At 32.8% G+C, this 17,331-nt stretch overlaps 2 long non-coding RNA genes across 5 annotated transcripts; one reads left to right on the forward strand and one right to left on the reverse strand.

Annotated features, from left to right (window-relative positions):
* Positions 1-732: 732 nt before the first annotated feature.
* LOC135150255 (uncharacterized) lies at positions 733-8,782 on the reverse strand. 4 transcript variants are annotated; one of them, XR_010288566.1, is made up of 4 exons: positions 8,644-8,782; positions 7,884-8,052; positions 1,366-1,584; positions 733-1,030 (listed from the first exon to the last, which is right to left on the reverse strand). It is a non-coding gene; the product is annotated as an uncharacterized LOC135150255 (long non-coding RNA). The 4 variants fall into 4 exon arrangements; XR_010288567.1 differs by having other exon boundaries at positions 1,366-1,514; positions 8,605-8,767; XR_010288568.1 differs by having other exon boundaries at positions 733-1,026; positions 8,605-8,767.
* Positions 8,783-12,563: 3,781 nt separating this feature from the next.
* LOC108208542 (uncharacterized) lies at positions 12,564-15,222 on the forward strand. Its single transcript, XR_001804324.2, has 3 exons — positions 12,564-12,970; positions 14,081-14,174; positions 14,356-15,222. It is a non-coding gene; the product is annotated as an uncharacterized LOC108208542 (long non-coding RNA).
* The last annotated feature ends 2,109 nt before the right edge of the window (positions 15,223-17,331 follow it).

Consider the following 17,331-nt stretch of genomic DNA (forward strand, 5'->3'; position numbering starts at 1 on the left):
GATTAATGATAAGGGTGATATACACATATGTAAAGTGCACACAAATGATAACATTGCGGACCCACTGACCAAAGGCTTGTCGCAGCAGAAGCACGATGGTCACACTAGTTCCATGGGTATTAGATATATGGGTGATTGGCTCTAATGCAAGTGGGAGATTGTTATTGTAGGTGCCCTAGAGGCAATACATTGTTCTTTTAAATATTTATATCAGTTGTTCATTCAGTAAATGTATTTATTATGATCTAAATTATTGCGATATTTTGTTAGCATAATAAATGTCCTTAGAATCATGATACACATTATATAGTTTAAGTACATGACTTGAACTTTAGATTATATAATATATCATATTCTTAAAGGTCCTTAGTCGAGTATTATTATATAGGACGATAATAATACATAGATAGACTAGTATGTTGTTTAACAAGATAACCACATCTCATTGGTTATAAGTATGGGGATACTAAAGTCAATACATAGGTACATGTAAGAGTACATGGTACTGGACAGACCCACAGTGAGATTCTTCATGTTTAATAAAGTCATAAGAAAGACTCACAGTGATAATGGTGTAAAGATCCTTTGACTTGAAATCATTATATTTTTATGCGAGGATTAATATACTTTGACTACATTAAAAGTTACCTTTGACCGGGTGATGATAAAAGTGGACATCGGGTATATCATGAGTCGTATGAGAAATATGAATGATAGATAAACAAGAATCCTAAGTCTAGATTATTACACCAAAATTTTGATCAACAAAAAATGAGTAACAATAGACTTGACATATCAGGCCCATTGTGATTGATTATTCCAAGAGCACGATGTGCTGGGGCATCTCTGGAAATCAACAAAGCACCCTCAATTAGATTGTTAAGAGCCTGGTGTAGAGCAAGTTCCTCAACAACAATTTTGGTGGATTGTGCAAGTTCATATAGGTCTATAGAGCGTTATTGCTTTGGAGACAAAGGCTTCAAAGCCCCAGCCAAATCTGGTAGCACATCCGCACCATTACATGGTCTTCCTAACACAAAGTAATAGAAAATGTCAAGATTGACAACCTGTATAATCAACCTTGACAGTATACACATGTAAAGTTCTATATAACTCAATGATGGTAAAGTGAAAACAAAGCACATTACAACTAAAGAACAATCTGTAACATAATTCGCCTCATGTCAAAAGTAACAATAGACAGTATTTCTTTAATGGTATCTGCATCACCCATTCTAACAGATTACATTTCAACAAAAGAATCAGCTGATATATTATAAAGGCGAGAAAAAAAACAGATATGGACTGGGGAGAACAATACAAGATGAATCAGATGTAACTAGCAACTTGCATAAATTTACTTACCCACTGTTGTGTCAAAATGCTGGAATGCCTTGTAGAGATATTCATCCCTCTCCAGTGTGTATCGATGCATCGTCGCAGCTATAAATTCCATGTAATCAATTGTCCCGTTACTGTCGACATCACCCTGACATGTAGGGAAAGGAAATTGTCTGTGTCCATGTTAGTAAACGTATGCTTAAGTCCTTGAGTTTCCTCTACGGGTAAACTATCGGCAATGACCTTTAGTTCAAATAAAAAACTTGAGTCAGCAAGTCCTTTATTCGTTTCAAAAAGGATCTGTAGCAGATATATATAACTGAATTAACACGAAATAGGACCTTGTGTGTGATAGAGCATATATTTATATATGATTTTATTCCCATAATATTAGTGTTTTGTAAATAATCGGGCTATTACTAATTGATTTTAAGTGTTTAGTGGCAGGAAAATAAATATTCCTAAAGTTGGATTAAATCAAGCTTATTTGGGCTTAATCAGATGGAAATTCGGACTTTATGGATAGCCTGCGAATCAAATCTTGTTTGGGTCGTAACTTGAGTTCTGGACGTCAGAATTGGGCGATTCAACAGCCCACGCGAAGATATTGAAATTCTCTACAAGTTTAAGGTGGTCCACATGTCAAAATCCAAATGGATCAGCCCAGAATCAGGCCTGAACAGAAGCCTACGAATTTCAGCATCAGAATCCAACTAGTTTTAGGATATTATTTTATTTTCTTGTAAATTAAGAAAACTCTTATATATATTAGGGTTTTGATAGAGATTAAAGACAACTAACTTTGTATCATATAGAATAATATAGAGATAGCTCTTTTAGAGAGAAAAGGGAGAGAAGCACTTGTGAGAGATATTGGAAGAAAGAGTGAAGGGATTCATCCGGACTTCAAGCACTTTCGTCAAGTTGTATTCTTCGTACTTATATTCTTACTCTCACGGTTTGTGGTATAAATATATATATTTGTTTCATCTATTCATGAGTAGCTAATCCTTTGATCCAAGAGTTAGGTAGTATTCTTTGGCTTATTATGTGTGTTTAGTTGGATTGTGTTTTCTCTTGATTTGTTAATCTGTCATTGAGCGCTTTATACAATTAAAAGAGTAGCTAACTTTTAATTGAATCTCTAGGAGTTATAACGAATCGGGAGAGGAGTTATAATTCTAGTACATGATATGATGGACACAATTTGAGTATTAAATCGGGAGATTGATATGAGAATTGTGAGACATAAAATCCTTGGTTCTTAATAGTTTACAAGTGTTCTTTGATTGACCATGGGAGTGGCTTTTAATGGATAATTGTAGGCATTATAATCTACCTTGGGAGAGGATTTTATAAATATTAGAAGGATGTTTTTAACAAACAAGAGACACAAATTAGACATTCATGATAGCCATTGAAGAGCTCTAATTCTTGGGTTGTTTTCTCTCATATTTATTATATAGTTTATTTATTTATTATATTAATTAGTTGATATCCATACATCACCAAATTCTTCTCCACACTTCTGAATTGCAAGAGATAAGAGATTTTAAATTAGTATTGATATTAGTCCTTCCCTGCGAACGATACTCTTCAAAATACTCGACAACAAATTGGCGCCGCTGCTGGGGAAGGCAGCAATACTGATTTTAGGTTAATTGTTTCTTGTGGTTTAGATTTTATTGTTGTATATTATTATTTTTCCTTCTTTTGTTGTTTTTGTGTGTCTACAGGTTCTTTGAGGTAGATAAAAAAAGAGTGCGAGCTAAAGAGACGTCATGGATTACAATTTTGGTTGGAATAACGCTCAGAATTTCAACAATGATCAAGAACGATATCAAGATTATAATGCTTTTCGGAATTTTAATGCGTATCAGGTGAATTCATTTGATTGTTGCAACTCATATTATCCTCCATACCCACCTAACACTGATTTTTCATATGCATATGAAAATCAATGTTATGATCCTTACCCATGTTATGATGTTGATAGAAGCTTGGTTCGGTACAATTCTTCTTTAATGTCTATGGGACTTTTTGCACATATTGATGAAACAAAATTTGAAGTTGCTAATAAGACTAATATAATATGTCAAGATTCGATAAGTTGGTACGAGGAGAATGCTAAAAGAAATAAGTTTATTATGGAAGTTCAGCTTGTGATGCATAATGGTTGTTTTAGGATTCCTCCTTGTGTCGATTTTCCACTTTGTCATTATACTTATTTAGCAACTGATGAAAATTTTGTGCCTAATGAATCTATTTGTTTAGATGACATCTGTCCCTTGCTTGAAAGTGATAAATTGGATGTAGCTGAAGTTCTACCAAATTTAGAAGATAATGTTGTGCTCAACGAATTGGTAGATGAGATAAATATTGATGAGTGTCCAATTATACTTGAGAAGAATGTGGTACTTGATGATTTTGATTTGGAGTATAAGGATCCAATTTGGGAGGAGTTTATTAGTCATATTTATGATGATTATTCTGACGACTTTTCTAGCTACTTTGATTCATTCAGGTCTCTTGAGCATGTGAGGTTCATAAAATTTTTTTTAAAATTTAATGAATTAAAGGTTTATTTGCACATTATGATTGTAATACAGATTTGTAGATATGTGCACTTATTTGCCTTTTCACCTCATTAGTTTTGCTACTTGTATGTGAATAAGTCGAGCTAATGACAATAAACAAGCGCTTTTGGGGAGGCAACCCATGATTATTATATTAGGTAGATTTTGATTTTTGTTTACTCCCACAAGTTATTTTGATGTGTTTGTTTGAAGTGGTTATCACAGGTGCTGAAATAAAAAATTCGCAGCAATTTTTCTGGTTGCATCAGCTGCATTGTTTTTGCGTTTCCCGGAGTTCCAACGGTCGTATCGTCCTGAATTTCGGACAACATATTCCTTACACTAATATCTAAATTCTGAACGGTGGAGATCGGATTTTAAGGTCCAGAAGGTCAGTTTATGAAGTCCGGGCAGAATGATTTGCACCATGGGCATGGTTAAGGTGCCCGCGGTGCATCGACTTGGAGCCAAACACTTCACTTATTTTTCAAGCGGGACTTCATGCGTATGCATAGGGGAGTATTCTTACTTTTCTTTTATTTATAGGAGTAGTATTCGTATGTCATTGAGGACATGGACTCATTTAAGTGTGGGGATGTGTTCTCAATAGTGTGTTATGTTATTGATTAAAAAAAACAAAAAAAAATTATAAATTTAAAAATCAAAAATAATTCTAGCCTTGTAAAATAGTTATATGATCATATCATGCTAGGATAAATACTCATACATTGCTTACATTAGTTCATATAGTTGCATAACATGTTAGTTTCATTGCATGACATGACATAGCATGATCCCATGTAAAAGTCCAAGTTAGTAACCTATGATGATACTATGTGTAGCTTGTTTTTGATTAATTCTTGCTATGATCACATATTAGCGATGTTACATGCGTAGTGTCACTAGTGCAGAGTTTATTTATTGACACAAGCTTATTATGCTCTTAAAGAATTGAGACTTAGATATACTTGCTTCTTGAGGGGTAGGCGCTTGTTGATGATTAGAATTTTGACTATTCTCTTTTGAGCTTAGTACGTAAATGCTTGAGTTTGAGATGATTGTGGGGTGTAAATGTTTTCTTCAAAAAGAAAAAGAAATAAAGAAATAAAGTATCAAGTACTCCTTTGAGATCAATGGGTGGCGAGAATGAAAGGGATGACCCATGTACTTGTGCTGGTATTAAGTGCAATTGTACTAGAAATATAATTTTCTTGGTGACTTTTCATTATCCTTGATTACTGGAGAATTGCTTGACTTAAAAAAAAAGAAAAAAAAGAGCTTGTGAAGTCTTTTGGTGGTCGTAACTTACTTACACTAAGAAGCGTCCCGACCTTAGACCAAACATGTGGAAAAAAAAATTATATGTAGTAGTATTATAGCAATAAAAAGAAGACATAGAAATCCTTCGTAAACTTGAATAATAGCTAGTTCTAAGTAACAAAGTGTTTAAGATTTATTCTAGTACTCAACTTGGGAGCCATTAACTCGCATGACTTGTCATGTTGATACTTGTGTGTCTCTGTTCTCGATTCAAAGAAGAGCATGTTGTTAAGCTAAGCACACACACACACACGCTCTGTACTTGTGTTCACTAAGTGGTTTTATTGCGGTGTGAGCTTGATGTGTCTAAACTTCTTGCATATTCTAATGGTTATCACTAACTTGGAATACACTATTATTATTGGGATCCATAAATTTTCATTTATTAGTGTATTAATTCATGTAGTTGCATTCCATGCTTGTGTCTTTTTGTCATCTACATTATTATTACATGAGCTAGATGGATTTTGTGGGTACATTCGTTATAGGCCCTCACGAGACCTTACTCGTCCACTAGGGCTGCCTAGGAGTTTAAAGGGCTTGTTGCATATGCCAAATGCAACAGTGATCACCTACGAAAGTGGTATATATTTATTAGGTGTTAGTTAAGTTTATTTTATTTGCCCGAGGACGTGCAAAACACTAAGTGTGGGGATATTTGATAGAGCATATATTTATATATGTTTTTATATGATTTTATTCCCATAATATTAGTGTTTTGTAAATAATCGGGCTATTACTAATTGATTTTAAGTGTTTAGTGGCAGGAAAATAAATATTCCTAAAGTTGGATTAAATCAAGCTTATTTGGGCTTAATCAGATGGAAATTCGGACTTTATGGATAGCCTGCGAATCAAATCTTGTTTGGGTCGTAACTTGAGTTCTGGACGTCAGAATTGGGCGATTCAACAGCCCACGCGAAGATATTGAAATTCTCTACAAGTTTAAGGTGGTCCACATGTCAAAATCCAAATGGATCAGCCCAGAATCAGGCCTGAACAGAAGCCTACGAATTTCAGCATCAGAATCCAACTAGTTTTAGTATAATTTTTATTTTCTTGTAAATTAAGAAAACTCTTATATATATTAGGGTTTTGATAGAGATTAAAGACAACTAACTTTGTATCATATAGAATAATATAGAGATAGCTCTTTTAGAGAGAAAAGGGAGAGAAGCACTTGTGAGAGATATTGGAAGGAGTGAAGGGATTCATCCGGACTTCAAGCACTTTCGTCAAGTTGTATTCTTCGTACTTATATTCTTACTCTCACGGTTTGTGGTATAAATATATATATTTGTTTCATCTATTCATGAGTAGCTAATCCTTTGATCCAAGAGTTAGGTAGTATTCTTTGGCTTATTATGTGTGTTTAGTTGGATTGTGTTTTCTCTTGATTTGTTAATCTGTCATTGAGCGCTTTATACAATTAAAAGAGTAGCTAACTTTTAATTGAATCTCTAGGAGTTATAACGAATCGGGAGAGGAGTTATAATTCTAGTACATGATATGATGGACATAATTTGAGTATTAGATCGGGAGATTGATATGAGAATTGTGAGACATAAAATCCTTGGTTCTTAATAGTTTACAAGTGTTCTTTGATTGACCATGGGAGTGGCTTTTAATGGATAATTGTAGGCATTATAATCTACCTTGGGAGAGGATTTTATAAATATTAGAAGGATGTTTTTAGCAAACAAGAGACACAAATTAGACGATAGCCATTGAAGAACTCTAATTCTTGGGTTATTTTCTCTCATATTTATTATATAGTTTATTTATTTATTATATTAATTAGTTGATAACCATACATCACCAAATTCTTCTCCACACTTCTGAATTGCAAGAGATAAGAGATTTGAAATTAGTATTGATATTAGTCCTTCCCTGCGAACGATACTCTTCAAAATACTCGACAACAGTGTGCATGCTTCTTGAGCTTGTTCATAGCTTTGAACAGCCTCATCCTAGAAAGAACCGCACTGTCTGCTGACTTGTCCAATGCTTCGCCACTCTCTCAAAGCCATGGGTGATCTAGTACGTAAGTATCACATTTCTTTTGTTGAAATGACACGATATAAGAATTATAAGAACTAAGAAAATATTCATTAGCTTTGTTGGAATATCAGATGTCCAAGAGAGAGCTTGCCGGGAAAAGTAAAGAACTATGACGTTCAAATCCTACATATGGGTATGATCATGTTTGTTTGGAGGGATCTAAACACCAGAGTTCTTTATTTTTCATGATAAGCTCGCTCGGAACATCTGAATTATATGGCCATAGGATCACATCTGATTATATAGAATTTATCTTTCAAATAAACATGGCCTGTGTTTACTTTATATACTTCAACTTTGCCTAAACTGTGGATGCAAAAGATGAAATCTGATTCATATATATGTCGCAGAAAATATAAGTTTGAATAAAATTTATGCCTCCAAGTTTCACCTTCTCAAAAAGATCAGGCCATATCTAGTGAAATAAAATTATAAACCACACATCATATCACATACCAGGACTTAGCTGCAAGATTTCCAAAACTAGAGTTAGCAGAGAGAGTGGAGGTAAACAGCAGAATTAACTAAGTATTCTGTTTAAAGATTGTTCATTAACATTTTACTGTGAAGGAGTGGGTATATTACTGGTTGGGGATGAGGTGGGTGACTGCCAGAACCAATCTGGAAGTCATAACGGGGAGTTCCTGGTAAAAGTGATGTTCATGTAGGGTCCCTTGTGCCAGTAATCCAATTAAGGAGATCTTCTATCTGCTTGCACTTGATTAATTTCCATCCGTATAGGTGGAATTCCTCCCTAAAAGAATGATACAACATTAGGCACCCTTGTTACGTTTCAGGTCTTAGAAACCAACATGTCCAGGCATGTAACATTTTCCATTTCTTTTTTTCTCCACGAAAATCAAACAAATAAGGCCATCAAATACTGCAGATGCCCTTAAAAAACCAAAGATAAATGAAAGCCAATTTCTAATCATCAGAAAATATATCAAAAGGAATCATCAAAAAAATATATCAAGAGGACCACCTATATAGCTTACCATTTGCACGACAACATGCTAATGGTACGCAAAGCAGATAATCAGAGCAGATAAATTACTCCATTACCATGGGTGAGTAATTACTCCATTGCTTAGGCCATAAATTAAACCCCTAAATTAACCAACAAGCAAAACCCCCAAATTATGAACTCCTAATTAAACAAAACTAAGACCTAATTAAGAACATAAACCCTTAATTTAACAAACCTAATACCAAATTAACAGCATATAATCGATTAAACGCTTGAACAAATTCAATTAGAAACATGTACAAACTCAATTAAACACAAATCTAAATCATGACATACTTCAAGTTATTAGGAAAAAAAGATTGATTCCTCCATTACCAGCTTTCTTCGATCACACTCTCTCTCTCTCTCTCTCGCCTTCTTCGATCTTTTATCTCTGTTACCTTCTGTTTTCTCTCTCTCCATTGCCCGCTTTTAGTCGACTGTCTGTTTATGAGTCTTCTTTTTTCTCTATAGGCTTTATTTTGATTAACCCGGTAAAAACATTTTATTTATCCCGCTTTTGAAATTTCACTGGCCCGCCAATTTTTTTTGCCCAAAAAATAACATCTATTGCAATGATATTTAATAACATTGCAATAGAATATTCATTCTGAAATTTATAACGAAATTTTGATTCTATTGCAACGATTTTTTCGGCATCGCAATATACTGATTTTATTTTTTCAATCGCAATGATTTTGAGGAAATTTTCTCTTGAGTGGTTGCGATATCCAATCTATGGTATAGTGTGCTAGTTGTCAAAATAAATACATATTACATCATGTATAAAGTAAGAGTAGGAAAATATTTTGCTCGTTATTGTCGTTAGAATTATTATAGAATGCTAGGACATTAAGTTTTCTTATAATAATTTATTACTAGTTTCCAAAATAAATAAAGTATTTTCTTATAGTGATTTATTACTAGTTGCCAAAAAAATAAAGTATCACATCCTATATATGACAAGAGTAAGAAAGTTTCTTTGTTCGTTCTTGATTTTTGTATTATTATAGAAAGAGAAGGACTTCAAGTTTTCATCCTTCAATATATTGATTAATTTTGTATATGTCAAGTATATACTTAATAAAGAAATAAGAAATTAAATTTAGAAATTGACATTCCAGTCAGGGCTGCAATCAAGCCGAGCCAAGTCGAACACTATTAGGTTCGGCTCGAGCTTGAATAAAAAGTTCGTGGCTCGAAATACGATGGTTCGGCCCGAGTTCAATTCGATTAAATATATAAATATAAAAAAATATTAAATATTTTGATAAATATAAATTTATAATAAAAGATTAAAAATAATAGAGTCTAGATAAGGCTCGCGAATATTACGAGTCAAGTAACTTGAAGCTCGAGCTCGGTAATTCGGAAAAACATTCAAATAGCTCGAGCTCGAGCTCGGCTCGATTATTACCGAGTGGAATTTGAATATTTTACGAGACGAGCTCGAGTAGCTCATGAACAGTTTGGCTCAGTTAGACCCCTAATCCCAGTATTATAAATATTGTTGTAATCTTGACAAGTAATTACCGTATAAGGAAGATGCATCTTAGCGCAAATTTTCTAAAAGTGTGATCAGAATCAATTACGAAATTCCTAGAATTATTATTATTACGGAATTGAATGTAAAGATGAAGCAATTCTAAAATAGATGAGTTTATGATTATCCGGGAGACTATAGAAATGGCGTGGCAGAAAGGGAGGTGGGATGAATTTCGATTTAAAATATCAACTAACCGTTTTCCATTTCCATTTCCATTTTATGTTAGAATTGCTAATCAATTGCAAGAGTATAGGCACACTAATCGCTTGCTTAGCGGGCAAAGCTGAGCAATATAAGCAAAATTATGTTTCATCTTTGGCCATCCAAGAAAGGGATATAACATAAATATGCTTCTCAGCAATGTTTAAAAAAATGTGAAATTTTTGATTGATTTTTGTAAATATTTTTTTTAATTACTAATTCTTTTGATTTAACTTAAAATTTTAGATTTGTAAATATTTATTATTTTCTTGTTTCTTTCAATTTTTTTACTTTTTTAACACATATTAAGACATATATATATATATATATATATATATATATATATATATATATATATATATATATATATATATATAGGGGTTTATTCCACTACAAACCACACTCCCATACAAACCTAAAAACCACTATTTCCACTCCCATTTTTGCTATGAGCACTCCAATCTATTTATTTTTTATTTTTTTTAATTTTCAGGGGGGGTCACTGCTGACATCATCTGCCACGTCAGCACCTGCTGACGTGGCACTGCCACGTCAGCTGCCACATCAGCAGTGGGGGACCCCCTGTGCTGACGTGGCGTGGTGACGTGGCGGGGTGGAAAGTGTAAATTTGGGGAAGTTGATGGCAAAGCTAGGGGGTGATATTGTTAGTTTTTAAGAGTTTGGGGGATATTTGTTTAGTTTTGAAATTAATTTTTAGGTTTTTATGATAAAGTTGATTTGTATTTGAACAAACCCCTATATATCTATACTATACTATAATAAGCCAACATAGGTATAATTTGTAGTTCAAGATTTTAGTTATATTTTTTGGTTTGGTACTCTCCTTTTGGTACTACAAGTCTACAAATGTGGAGTCTATTAGTATTATATTGTTAAACAGTTTCAAATATTAAAAACACTCATAACAATACATTATCATATAATATTTCACTAAAAAAATTATAATGATGTTATAAATAAAATTATAAATATACAATTTTGAATATCTTCTTTTAACAAGAACCTTCATATAACTCTTTTTAATTTTAACGTGTTCTATTTCAATGTAAACACGAACCATTACATGACTCTTTCGAACTCTAATTTTAAATGTTATTGTTGTCAAAAAAACCAAGATTACAAAATTATGTTTGAAATTCGATTGATTAGATTACTGAATCTTTCAAAGGTATTACACGATCGGCTATGTTTGGAAAAAATTTGAATTTTTTGATTTTTTTGATTTTTAAATCTGCGTGTACTAAATTCAGATTAAATGTACTAATACATATATAGTCAGTTGAATAATATAATTTAATTAAAATTAAATCCATTAATACTAAAATACTAATAAAATGATTTTATAATTTAAATTATAAATAATAAATTACGAAATATATACCCGTCCGTGCTTCGCACGGGGTAAAGGCTAGTATATTATATATTTATTTGTTTGTTTATTACACTTAAGCTTTCAATAATTGTATTATTCAAAATTATATATATTTTAAGATCAAAACCTTTTTTATCACTAAAAAGTGCCGTAATTCCAATTAGTACTTGGAATGAAAAAGATTAGTATGCATGGATCTGTACCAACTATCTGTTTGGGTGAACAATGCATGCACATATAATAAACTGCTAAAGTTATGAGCTAGACAGCTGCATGCCACCTAACAAAATCTAAAACTGAACAAAACAACATCTTACTCAAAAGTAACAGGCCTGTCAATTCTTTTCTCATACAAAATACGTCCATTAGATCAGCATCTGGACTAGAGTTTTCCACATGTCACCATCAAAGTATATATACACAAATGCACCTTACTCAAAAGAGATCTTACTTTGCTGAATCAATGAACAATTATTAGACAACTAATGAACTAAATTTGTAAGAACTGGCAAATGATTACAGAAACTGGAAAGTCCGTAACATATTGATTCTTCTTTCTACCCATCACATCCTTTCAACCCACAAAACAGTGTAATCATTGCTTTCCGTTTACTCCAGACTACTACTTAAAATAAATTGTCAAGGTTCGTGTGTATTTGATTTAAAAATAATCTAAACCGTGTCCTTTTTTTAGCAATGCAGCAACTTCCACGTTAGCAGCTAGAAATAAGTCTTTATTCAGTTTCAGTAGTTTTAAGAGTATTTGAATAAGGGGATATATATAGTAGTGGAGTTGGAGCAGGAGAGTAGTAATTGCTTATTTTGAGGAGTAGTTTTTTATGCGTGTGTTTCACCTGCAATTCTAAATTCTATATGAAAAGGCCCTGAAATCAACAACCCAGATTTCTAAAACTTCTCGAGTAATACACATATATAGAATTATAATGCACCACAAGGAAGAAAATCTGTAAATGTGGTGTGATACACATAAGTAGAATGCACCCCAAGAAAAATCTGTACATACCTCAACAAGAAAAATAAATACAGTCAGACGCCAGTGATTTAATTTGGGAATGCAATGTTGCCAAGAAGCATTAGCGAATTGAAAACGGTGAAAGGGATAGATAACCTATCAAAACTATGATCTGGGTATAAAAGAGCCACTCTGGCTAACTGATTAAAATGCAACATAACATTGTTTCTTAGACTAATAAGATCCCCGCAGCTTTCAACCACCTGACCAAACAAAGACCTCATAGGAACTCGACTTCTCATAGCCTACACAGCCACCAGACAATCAGATTCGATCTCCACGCACCCTCTCCCAGTCACTGCGATCACTCCAGCTTATTGCTTCCTTGATTTCCATTACCTCTGTCCATTCTGCAGAATTCAGTCCCCGATATATATACTCGAGTCTTTGCCTGTATTAGTCACCAGCTATATATCAATCCAACAGCAACTTCTTCTCGGGTTGCAGTCTTCGGCTTTCCACTTAAAATTTGCAACAAACCATCATCCAGGTATTGAATAAATAGTTGTTCATCAACTTTTCCTCATTTACAGCAACAAATTCTCAGCAGATTTTAATCATCGTTTTATTATACTTTTTGCCTTGCAAATTTATATTTGGTAATTAGATAGTTTTATTGATTACATGTTCCTTAATTCATAGGTATAACTACACGGTTTTGACCATAACTTTGCATGCATGCATGTTGATAAGTGATAACAGTATATATACAAAATGAAGAGCACACTCAAACTGCCACATCAGACACTGCTTAATTAGCCTACATAGTCAGCTGTAATTGAGAGTTAGTTATAATTTTTTCACGTAGTTGTAATTTATATATAGTGATAGAATAGATAGTTTGATACCCCTGGTGCAACCTTTTTTCCTTTAAATACTAGCTAGCGTCGCCACCTTTATCATCACAATTTCCTCTTCTATTGTTAGGTGAGCTTTTCATGCAAGTATGTAGCCTCGTATTCCAGTCTCGTTTTTTGTTGAAATCATGCTCTAATCTATACCGATAAACAACACTGGGCTCCTCGCGTGTTGTCTGTCCAGGCCATGAATTGTTTTTTTTGTGTTGATGAAAACGAAATGCACTTTTTATTTCTAAGAAGACTTCAGCTTTTCTTACTAACGGAAAACCAGAGCTTCAGCTCTTTTCCTTTTTCTTTTCTTTCTATTTCACTTGGTGTATCATTACAATCTTGCTGGGTGTCCTATTTATAGGATATTGTACGTATCATTGCTGTTTAGATGTGTAATACATATAAGTCTTCACTCTTTTAATGGCCAGCCTATAATCTATACACATAAGTTGCATGTAGGATGTAGCCTTCTATTTAGCTTCCCAGCCACGTTCCTATTTCATATATGAGTACATAGTTTTGACCACCACCTTGCTTGAAAGCCCACCTTATTTCCAGGAATGTATATCTGGTACACAGCTGCTCTTAGTTGAATTCTGCATGCCATGCATCTTTATTTCAGTCTATCATATCTTTATTTCAGTCTATCTTGGTCTATCATATTTTATGCTCTTAGTTGTGCTGCACAGCTGTGTGTACACATATTATTTTTGTTTTGTTTAATTAATTCACCTTCTGACTTCTAACAGATTTTACGCAACGATAAAGAGATGAACGATCACGAAGCAAGCACAAGTGGCACAAAGGATGAAATTGAGATGACTCAATTTCCGCGTACATATTGTAAGTACTCTTGAAAAAAATACAACACTTTATGTTTGAGATTATATTGAATATAAAATACAAAAAATCTATGGTCTTAATTCTAAACAAAAAAATCAATGATCTTAACACTTGTAATAAATAAAAATAATAATGATCATTGATAATTTATTTTGATGTTAGTCTTTTTTTTTGTGTACAGTTGAGAACGACAGCGATAGTGACGAAGATTTTGACCGATACTCATATGTATATGAGATCGATGAAAACGCCGAGGGACAAATTATATCTTCTCCACAGGTTCCAACTCCCGTAGTTAATATACAACCAGCTGATATTATCCCCCCTCCTAAACGTTATTCCTTCCGTGTCATAATTTTTATTTTTATTTGTCTTCTTATTTCATCTGCTTTTTTCTTGTCGATATATTTGTACATAAAATTAACTTTACAAAAAGTTACCCTACAACCTTCCATGGCAAATATCATTAGTTTTAATACTAATGATAGCCATGTACCTCTCAACATCACCTTCTCATATAAATTCTACAATCCAAATTATGAATATAATTTGGATGTACATGATGGGATAGTTGTCCTCTACTCTCGTCATATTCTTCATAAACCCCTTGTAATTAGCTTTAGTGATTTATCTCTCCAACCTCGTCAACAGAAAATTGTTGATTTTAATTTTTTCGCAAAAGATCCCGATTTTAGATTAGATAGTTACACAGAATATTTCTTAAGAAACAACCGATATTATTTTGAACTCACCGTCAAAGTTAGAATGAGAATTTATATTCTTTATTTTCCATTATCATTTTACCGTTCTAAGGTGCATACATGCCAATTCATGGTTAAGGGTCAGCCTCCTACAGGATCTGTTCCCGTCAGTAAAATTACTTGTCAATAAAATAAAATTCATTCTAGTTTTGACGGTGCATTTTAAATAATACCGGTTGTTTATTATTAAATCTTCTGTATCCACTTCTAAATCTGAATCGTTCTTCATACATCATATTTTTTTCCCTCGGCGTTTCATACAAGGATAATGAATGACTTAATCGAGGTACGACATATACTACTCTACACAATTTTTTATGTAGTAAATATGACAAAAACTAACTTCTCTCCATTAACAATTCTTATGCAGCCGGAGAACTTGTGAAATTGATTGTGGATGCAAAAACAATTCTTATATTGCAGCTGAAATATGATTGTTGTTTTTTTGCATTTCTTTTGATATGATATTGGTTGATGTATAAGACGATCTGTAATTTTAATCAAGTTAGTTTACTTCCTCATTTGTTGAGTTTCTCCTGGAGATTTGATAATTAGTTAGAATTTTAATATTTTATAGTCTCTTTTTTTAGTACTTGAGTACTGACCTCTAGCAGGCTATTGGCAATTAAATATGACTATCTGGTTATGAAAGCTGATGAATTATATACGTTTGCTATGATTTTGACAAGCATTTATTTTAATTTTACTCTCTTTTAAAATTATTTCTCATTTTAATAAAAATATTAGTCTTGTAATATAATTCATAAAAAAAATTACATTCAAAAAAATGTGACAAAATCAAAATTTAAATACTTGAAAATAGAGGGATTAATTTACATCATTTATTTTGGAATAGTATCAAACTTAAGTATATTGTCTTTAATATTTTTGTTATAATAATGTAGAACAGAAAAGAAAATAATGTAGAAAGAAATATAAATTCATAATCAAACTGAATAACTTTATAAGAAATTAGATACATTATATTATTAAAAATGGATTATTACTCTAACATTAATAGATATTTTACACAACATTCAATGTATTTGTGCTTATGTACTGTATATGTGGAATTAGGTGAGCCAGTTATGACCGCCACAGATGATATGTTTAATCAAATTTATATATCTAAGCAGAGAGTAATTCTAAAACTAACTGATTCCAAAACATTTGTATATATTTGGACGAGAATGATTCTAAAACCAAACTAGTTCCGAAAAATCTGAATTTTTGAAATAAGTGTGTTTTATATTTTCGGATGATCCGTTATGTAAACATTAATTTTAGGTAATGCTAATTGCACAGCCTTCGATGATCATTAGTAGCAGCAAATACACTCCACATACTGTACCCTATGATTACATTGATACAAGTCAAGGAAGTGGTTGGGATCAATTTCTTAGAAATGCTGATGAGGAGAGACAGCAACAGAGAACTTCTGCTGAGGCAGGTGCATAACAACTTAATTCCATACTGGATACCCGTGAATTGTCGTCGTTTCATCATTTAAAAGGATATTTTTCTTTGGATTTTTACCATATTGTCTGCAGCTTGTAACTACTACGGCAGAGCTACTTTGACAATCTAATATGGTCTCTTTTTTAGTTTTTTATTGTTTTTCATACTTAACATCTCTTATTCTCTATGGGCAGATTTTATTTAGAAACATCTCTTATTTTCTGAAATTTTTTATTAAAATTTTACTCTTTTAGAATCTTGTGATGGTTCAATCTGCCTTTTGAGTAATCTGCCCATATTTTTTATTGATATTTTCTGGGTAACTTAACAAGTGACTCAAAATTGTAGTTTCTAACGACTGAAATCTTATTCATGGTTCTTTACCATTTCAGATACTGGTATCATGTAACTGACCTCAGTAGTTTAATCTATGATACTGTGATTCCACTCAGCACGGATCATGAAATCTCTGTAGTTATAAATTTCTTTCTTCTTGTGATTTTTCTAGTGTTAAAATGTAAAACATTTCAATAGATACTTCACCTTGGACAATGTAAAACATTTCAACTGATACTTCACCTTGGAGATCTCTCTGTTTTGTTTTCTTTAAGCTGAAGCTTCGACAAATCTCATACTAGAAGCTGACATGTAAATTGAGATGACAGATTGAGAACCTCTCGCAGAGAGTTAACAAACTTATGATCAGGATACCTTGACAGATTGAAGACATTGAAGTTGTTTACTACCATTCCCTTGCGCAAAGCAGGAAGACTAAGTGATTTAATTATCTTCCCTCAAAGTCTTTGAAGTCTTTCTTTGTCTGATGGAAATTCTGGAGGACATTGGTAATATATGCACACTTGAGTGGATTGAGTTATATGAATGCAGTGACGCTGCAACAAATTCTGCCCGGTATATCCAGAAAATCAAGAGAGAAA

Source organism: Daucus carota, chromosome 2 (genome assembly GCF_001625215.2).
Source record: "Daucus carota subsp. sativus chromosome 2, DH1 v3.0, whole genome shotgun sequence".
Lineage (NCBI taxonomy): Eukaryota > Viridiplantae > Streptophyta > Magnoliopsida > Apiales > Apiaceae > Daucus > Daucus carota.